The following is a 9,227-nucleotide window of genomic DNA, read 5'->3' as shown; positions in this document are numbered from 1 at the left end:
TCACAGTTTGTGAGTTCAAGCTCTACATAGGGCTCCATGCTGGGCGTGGAGCCTGTGCTCAAGATTCTCTCTCCCTCTTTCTCTGCCCCTCCCCCCCCATCTAAAAAACAACAACAACAAAGCCCAAAAATAAATAAAATAAATGCTAATCTCTTCCAGAAACAACTTCACAGACACCCAGAAATAATGTTTTATAAGTTATCTGGGCATCTCTTAGCCTGGTCATGATGACGCATAAAATTAACCATCATACCAGCCGACAGCAAGAACTGAAGCTCCCAGCTGAAAGCCAGCACAAACTTGTCAGCCATGTGAGTGAACTATCTTAGAAATGGATGGTCCAGTTCCAGTTGATAAGCTTTCCCCACTGAGCCCTATTCACATTGCAAATACATAAAATTGTTGTTCTTTTAAGCTACTAAGTCATGGAGTTGTGTATTACACGGCAATAGATAGTTAAAATACTGGGATTCAGGTATTGTTTGCAGTTGCAAGGTCTTTAGCTAATATACCAGCCATATATAACCTTAGAGGCATTGTGATATCTGCCTACAATTCCGTTTCTTCAGCTATATACATTATACAAGGGTTGTAACCGACATTCAGTGTATATTTAACTTTCTTTCATTCATTGGGTTACTTTTAGGATTAAATGAAGTAACACATGTAAAAGTACCTAATAATACTAAGGATTCTTGCTGACTCCCAGTGACCACTGTTTTCTACCTGCTTTGCTGAAATCCAGTAATACTATCTCCAGCATTGCTTTGATCTTCCAACTTTGTAAATCATCAAAAAGTGAATAGGATTAACTTAGCTAGTGAATTCCTGCTGACACCCAATGACCACTTCTTTCCCAAGTGGGTAAAAGATTCATCAAATGGGCCTTTTTAGAATTCTGCCATAAATAAAGGCATAGGGATCCATTTAAAACTGAATTTTGTTCATTTCTGCAACAAAATTATTTCTTGTTTATTCCTGTTCCCTCACTGCTCCTATCCCACCTCCTCCTCAACCTGCCATCCCCAGACTAGATCAAGATCAAGAGAGTTCCAGGCAAAGGGAGGAGCAGTATGTCTTCTTGTTTTCAGAGACCAGTGTAGTAGTTCATTTTGAGTAAAATTTCATCCAGAAGAATCTGTTTGTATATTTTTATGCCATTAAAGGAACATATTTTATGTCTCAAAAGTTACCAAAAACCAGTGGTTTCTGGTTAGCTGGGATGTATTGTACACTCCATGATGTTAGTTTCCTTACCCAACCTTGCATAACACTGGGAACCATTTTGAACTACATTGTTTTTTTGTTTTTTTTTTTTAAATTTTTTTTTTCAACGTTTATCTATTTTTGGGACAGAGAGAGACAGAGCATGAATGGGGGAGGGGCAGAGAGAGAGGGAGACACAGAATCGGAAACAGGCTCCAGGCTCTGAGCCATCAGCCCAGAGCCTGACGCGGGGCTCGAACTCACGCACCGCGAGATCGTGACCTGGCTGAAGTCGGACGCTTAACCGACTGCGCCACCCAGGCGCCCCTGAACTACATTGTTTTAATAGAAATCTATTGGAGTATCTGCCATTTCTCAGTGACCCTGTTCACAGTAAATTGCTCTTCCATGAAAGTGGACTCCTGTTGTAATAGATGATCCCGGGCAATGATAAATCAGACTGAGGGAGACATTTGGATCCATCTGAACCAATCAGATTGTCCCCTGGAAATTAAGTTTGGTGGCTAAGCAACAGCAAGTATTCTCAGGGTGCAGCTGGAACGGAGGGACACATAACCCAGGAGGTGAGAGACTTTCCTTCCACTGAACAGAGAAGTGAAGAAAGAGAAGAAAAAAGCAGATGGGCAGGGAGATCTGGTATCATAGAACCATCTGCTCCACAAAGAAAGAGATTGAAGTGTGACAGAGGGTGGTCTTAGCTCCTGAGGGCAGTCCTGCAGGACACCCAGCTATATGCACACCCTTGACTTCTGAAACACCCTCCGTATATCATTACATACATCCACCCCCCCCCCCGCCCCCTGCCCCACCTCCACCCATCTTTTGTGAAGCTAGTTCAAGTGAATCCATTACTTGCAAGAAAGAGTTCAAAGATAAGATAGCGAATATTTGTGTGCCTTTGTTTTCTGGTGGCAGTACCTGCTACATGTCCAAACAGCAATGTTGCAAGACCTCAAAATAAAATTATTTCCTGCTCAAAATGCATGCCTATGACTCAGCAGTTTTCTTCTTGGAGTCCCTGCAAAGTCCTGTAAATCTCAGCCAAAGTAAATCTCAGCCAATCCCTGTCCTCTCCTTGTTCCCCAGTGGGTTAGGTTGGCTGCTTCTGCAACTTCACACTACCCTGCTCGGGGCATATCAGATGAATAAGTCATCTAACACATAGGGTTGCAGTGGTGAACAAGACAGACCAAACATCTACCCATCCAGAGCTTCTAGCTACTGGGGGACACAGGGAATTAAACACACAATTATAATTCTATTTAAGTGTTGTTTAGACATGGGGAAGTACAGCATGCCAGAAAGACACATGGCACGGGGTGCCTAACCCAGTCTTGGAGGGGTGCAAGAGGAAGAGTGATTTGTCAAGAGAGAACACAATCCCCAGTCAAAGCCATCAATTACATTCGGCTACTGTGTGTGACATTATTCTAAGCACTTTACCTATATGAGATCATCTAATTCCCACAAAGTTATATGGTAAATACTATTATTAGCTGCATTTCACGGATGATTCAGGTCCATCGTGGAAAGGTTAATAAACAGGTATAAGAACACACTTGGTGGAGCTGAGATTCAAACCTGGGCAGTTTGAATAAAAGTTGTTTATTTATTGATGGAACAGCTACAAACTGGACAAAGCACAACAGTGTTTATCACTCCATCAATGCCCATGTTGGTCATTTATACTTCTAAAATGTAAATATCCTAGGCGCCTGGGTGGCTCAGTCGGTTACACATCTGACTTCAGCTCAGGTCATGATCTCATGGTTTGTGAGTTTGATCACGCATTGAGTGAGCTCCAGCCCCATTTGGGGTGAGCTCAAACCCCGCCTCATGTGAGCCCCACTTCGGGTGAGCCCCATTTCTTTCTCTCTCTCCCTCTCTCTTTCTCTTTCTGTCCCTCACTCACTTGCACCTTCTTTCTCTTTCAAAAACAAAAACCAAAAATAAAATGTAAATATCCTTAGGCCTTGAAATGTGCATCTAGTGTGACTCAACTGTATTCACAGAGTTAATGTCAAGATATAAAAAGAGCATTTTGAGGCAACTCTGCCATGTTATCACACTCCTGATAAATAATGAATAGCAGCCACATTATTATCAGTAGTGACCTCTACATATCGGGGAGCAGGAAAACAAACAGGATCATTTCAAGGTTGTACCAGCTGCCAGCTGAAATTACCCATTAAAAGGGAACTCCAGAGGAGTGGTTGCTGGGCAACAGAAGCTTGTTGACACGAAGTGCTCCTTTTCAGGAAAATCTTTCCATGCAGATTTTTATTTTCACAGTTTTCAGACTGATTTTGTAGCATCATCAGAAAATGATTATTTGGTTATTCTATTTCACAAAATGTACTGCAGCATTTACTCATGAAGCCATTGAGAGGTGAACCAACTTCAAGCTGAAAGTTTAATTACCAGAAATTTGTGTGGTATTTGGCTACACTGTATTTTGTACTAAAAAGAAGAGATCAAAAATTTTTTTCAAAGTGACATGCTTTTGTATGTTTTCCAAAATTGTATTTATAATTCATTAACAAAATAAGGTATTCTACTTTAGAAGTTTTTCATTTGTTTCTGTTCTTTTTTCCTTCTGCTTATATTCCCTCCTCCTCTTCTTTTAGCTCACGTCTATACAGCAATTCTCTCATTTTCCTCCTAGAAATTTTATAATATTTAAGTAAGACATAATGGCCTGATTTGTGCATATGAACTTGCAGAGAGATGATGGGTTTATTTTTAATTTGGGGGGGGGGAGTTATTTTGATCTAATCTCTCATATCTCTTGATATTAACTGTGTGATAGTCATTAGGGTTGTTCATAAATATCCTGGTGCCCCTCCTTCTGGTACATGATAGGACTGTGCTTCCCACCCACCTTGAAGCTAGGCATGACTGATCATGTGACCTGTTTTGTCCAGTAAAATACGAGTAGGGTGATGTGAACATATTAAGAGCATGTAAGGCAATAATAATAATAATAATAACGGAAAATTACAAGTGTTAACAAAACTGTGGAGAAATTAGAGCCCTCATATATTGCTGAAAGAAACATAAAGTGGTGTAGTTGTTGTGGAAAACAGTTTGATGGTTTCCCAATAAACTGAACATAGAATTACCATATGACCCAGCAGTTCTGTTCCCAGGTATATATCCAAAGGGATTGAAAACAAGTGTTAAAACAAATTTTACATGAATATTCATATCAGCTCTATTCAAAATTGTCAAAGGTGGAATGTTCACTCTCGCCATTGTTATTCAACATAGTATTGGAAGTTTTAGCCTCAGCAATCAGACAACACAAAGAAATAAAAGGCCTCCAAATTGGCCAGGAGGAGATCAAAATTTCACTCCTCGCAGATGACATAATACTCTATACAGAAAACCCAAAAGATTCCATTAAAACACTGCTAGAACTGATCCATGAATTCAGCAAAGTGGCAGGATATAATATCAATGCACGGAAATCGTTTGTATTCCTATACACCAACAATGAAGCAACAGAAAGAGAAATCAAAGAACTGACCCCATTTACAATTGCACCAAAAGCAAGGAATAAATCTAACCAAAGAGGTGAAAAATCTATACACTGAAAACTATAGAAAGCTTATGAAAGAAATTGAAGAAGTCACAAAACAATGGAAAAATATTCCATGCTCCTGGATAGGAAGAATAAATATTGTTAAAATGTCAATACTACCCAAAGCAATCTACATATTCAATGCAATACCTATCAAAATTAATACCAGCATTCTTCACAGAGCTAGAACAAACAATCCTAAAATTTGTATGAAGCCAGAAAAGACCTCAAATAGCCAAAGCAATCCTGAAAAAGAAAACCAAAACAGGAGGCATCACAATCCCAGACTTTAAGCTGTATTACAAAGCTGTAATCATCAAGAAAGTATGTACTGGCACAAGAACACTCAGATCAATGGAACAGAATAGAGAACCCAGAAATGGACCCACAAACATATGGCTAACTAACTAATCTTTGAAAAAGCAGAAAAGAATATTCAATGGAATAAAGACAGTCTCTTCAGCAAGTGGTGCTGGGAAAACTGGACAGAGACATGTAGAAAAATGAACTGGACCACTTTCTTACACCATACACAAAAAGAAACTCAAAATGGATCAAAGGCCTAAACGTAAGACAGGAAGCCGTCAAAATCCTTGAGGAGAAAGCAGGCAAAAACCTCTTTGACCTCAGCCACAGCAACTTCTTATTCAACACATCTCTGGAGTCAAGAGAAACCAAAGCAAAAATGAGCTATTGGGACCTCATCAAAATAAAAGGCTTTTTCACAGCAAAGGAACAATCAGCAAAACTAAAAGGTGACTGACAGAATGGGAGAAGATATTTGCAAATGACATATCAGATAAAGGGTTAGTATCCAAAATCTATAAAGTATCAAAAAAACCAAATGATCCAGGGAAGAAATGGGCAAGACATGAATAGACACTTCTCCAAAAGTGACATCCAGATGGCCAACTGACACATGAAAAAATGCTGAACATCACTCATCATCAGGGAAATACAAATCAAAACCACAATGAGATACCACCTCACACCTGTCAGAATGGCTAACATTAACAATTTAGGCAACAACAGATGTTGGCGAGGATGCGGAGAAAGAGGATCTCTTTTGCACTGCTGGTGGGAATGTAAACTGGTTGCAGCTACTCTGGAAAACAGTATGGAGGTTCCTCAAAAAATTAAAAATAGAACTACCCTACGACCCACTGATTGTACTACTAGGTACTTATCCAAGGGATACAGGTATGCTGTTTCGAAGGGGCACATGCACCCCAATGTTTATAGCAGCACTATCAACAATAGCCAAAGTATGGAAAGAGCCCAAATGTCCATTGATGGATGAATGGATAGAGAAGAAGTGGTATATATATATATATATATATATATATATATATATATATATACACACACACACACACACACACACACACACACAATGGAGTATTACTCAGCAATCAAAAAGAATGAAATCTTGCCAATTGCAACTATGTGGGTGGAACTGGAGGGTACTATGCTAAGCAAAATTAGTCAGTCAGAGAAAGACAAATATCATATGACTTCATTCATATGAGGACTCTAAGATACCAAACAGATGAACATAAGGGAAGGGAAGCAAAAATCATATAAAAACAGGGAGGGGGACAAAAACATAAGAGACTCTTAAATATGGAGAACAAACAGAGGGTTACTGGAGGGGTTGTGGGAGGGGGTATGGGCTAAGTGGGTAAGGCGCATTAAGGAATCTACTCCTGAAATCATTGTTGCACTATATGCTAACCAACTTGGATGTAAATTAAAAAAATAAATTAAATAAAAATTTTTGAAAATTGTCAAAGGTGGAAACAAATGTCCATAAATTGATAAATAGATAAACAAAATGTGGTATACACACATAATGGGATATTACTCAGCCAAAACCAGGAATGAGGTACTGATACATGCTACAACATGAACGAAGCTTGAAAACACGCTATGTGAAAGAAACCATATGCAAAAAATCACAAATTGTATGATTTCATTTATATGTAATATCCAGAATAGGCAAATAAAGAAAGCAGATTAGCAATTGCCAGGGCTTGGGAGTGAGGGGTAAGACTAGGGGTGGGGAATAGAGCTTAACTGTTTAATAGATGTGGGATTTCCATTTGGGGTGATAAAAATGTTATGGATGGTAGTGATGGTTTCAAAACATTGTGAATATACTTAATACCACTGAATTGTACACATCTGTTAATATGGTAAATTTATATAATATGTGTTATTGCCACAGTTTTTAAAAAAATGAGTGTGTGTGTGTGTGTGTGTGTGTGTGTGTATGAAGGGCATGTATAATCCTCCAGGGTGACCCAGAGTTGATAAGGAATATCTATCAATCTGAATAATTACAGCATGACTGAGAAATAAAGTTCTACTATATGGTCATTTGATGGTCATTTGTTGCAGCAACATAACCTACCCCATCCTCGCTGATACAAACTATTATGTTGCATTTAGTTCACCTAATCTTTTCTTAAGCCTCCTCTGTGCCATATGCTGAGGACACAAAGATGACAAGACTCAAGCAATTTACAGACTAGCAAGGGAGAAAAACATGTTAACCAAAAGAGGTTCTTCTGTGTGATGATGCCATAATGGAGGTAGATTATGAGCTATGGTGGAAGCACAAAGGCTGGAATGGCCAACTCCATCCTGGAAACTCAGAGAAGGCTGCCCAAGATAGCAAAGATTGAATTACATTTTAAAAGATGTATAAAAGTTTGCCAGTTAGTGAAAGGAATAGATTCATTCCAGGTTGATGGAAGAGCTTGCCCTCTATGCAATGATATAGGTATGAAATAGCTTGGCCTATGGCAGGAAATGGCAATTATTGGTAAGGTGATGAGCGCTGGAGAGGGGACTAGAGAAGTCAACAACTGTCTGGAGTTTTGACCTAATCTTATAGCCCACCCTTTCTAATCTTTCCATTCATGCCATACATGGAAAATTAAAACACATATGGCACACTGGGGTAAAAAGTCGAGGTTTCTTGTGAGTGACAACACACTTGGCCCAACCCTGGCCACCATTTGTATTTGTTAATCTGCTGTAACACACAATTGGTGCACATGTTTTGGGAAGCTCTACTATGGGTAATGGAGTAACACTGAAGATTTTTAATGATAAGATTTGGAAAATAAACCATAGTTTGGAAAATAAAGGAATATGAAGAATTAGATTGAAATCAGAAGTATCTAGAAGGAGGCTATGGCAACAATCCAAAAAGAAATAGCAGGAGTTTAAATCATAATGGCGGCCATGGAAATAAAGAAAGTGGACAGATCCAAGATATAGTTACAAAGTAGAATTAACAAGTTTTAGGACCGCCTGGGTGGCTGGGTCGGTTAAGCCTCCATCTCCGGCTCAGGTCATGATCTCACGGTTTGTGGGTTGGAGCCCCGTGTCAGGCTCTGTGCTGACAGCTCAGAGCCTGGAGCCTGCTTTGGATTCTGTGTCTCCCTCTCTCTCTGCCCCTCCCCTGCTGAGCTCTGTCTCTCTTGCTCTCAAAAATAAATAATAAACATTAACGAAAAAAGAATTAACACGCTTTACTGACTGACTGGAGGTGGAGGAGAAGGGGGAGAGAGAGACAAAAATGGCTTCCAGCCTGAGTGAATGTTAGTGGTTCCACTAGGATAAGAGAGAGAGAAGAGTACTAGGAAGACAGGAGTCAGTTCTCAGGGACCTGAGAGGTACCTGAAAGGTAGTTAAAAACCAGGGGAATTAAATACAGGTTCAAAGAGAAGACTGGAGTAGAGTTGAAGATGGGGGGGGGGGGGGGCATGGACAGATACAAGCAGTAGTTAAAGTCCAGGGAATGGATGAACTGGTTGAGAGAGGACATAAGAAATGCAAAGGTCCAGGGTCATTTAAGGGGAACACAGAGGAAGGAAAGCCTGTGGGAATAGCATTGGCATTTCTTTGATGCATAATAGGATCTTCTCAACTGACTGAACAGATACCCTTTGAAAAGAATGACTCTCTTTTTAATCTCTCTAAATCTGTCTGAATTATCTATAAAGGCACCTCTGGGAACTCCAGAAGATTGGTCCTCTAATACAGGCTGATACCTTTTGTGAAAGATGAAGGTTTAAAAAAGTGAATGATTTCAAGTAATTTTAACAAAGTCATAGTTATGGCTCTTGTTAACATATTACTACAATATATTGTGATTATCTACTTTTACATCTGTCCCCTGACACTAGACTGTAAAATCCTCTACGCTCCCAGTGTTGGTGTCTAGCCTGGTACCTGGCACATAATACACAGTTGATAAATATTTGTGAATTACTATGGATTTCAGTTTTAAAGTTCAATATATACAGAGTATGATAACTCAGTTCCAGTAGTCTTTCCAATGGAAATATGTTAAATTGGCAAGAGATACTATAGTTCTAAATGTGGCCATGCCCCTCAAAATAGT

This window comes from Lynx canadensis, chromosome D2 (assembly GCF_007474595.2).
Source record: "Lynx canadensis isolate LIC74 chromosome D2, mLynCan4.pri.v2, whole genome shotgun sequence".
In the NCBI taxonomy this organism is placed as follows: domain Eukaryota; kingdom Metazoa; phylum Chordata; class Mammalia; order Carnivora; family Felidae; genus Lynx; species Lynx canadensis.
The sequence above is the reverse complement of the archived record's forward strand: the minus strand, read 5'-3'. Positions refer to the sequence as shown.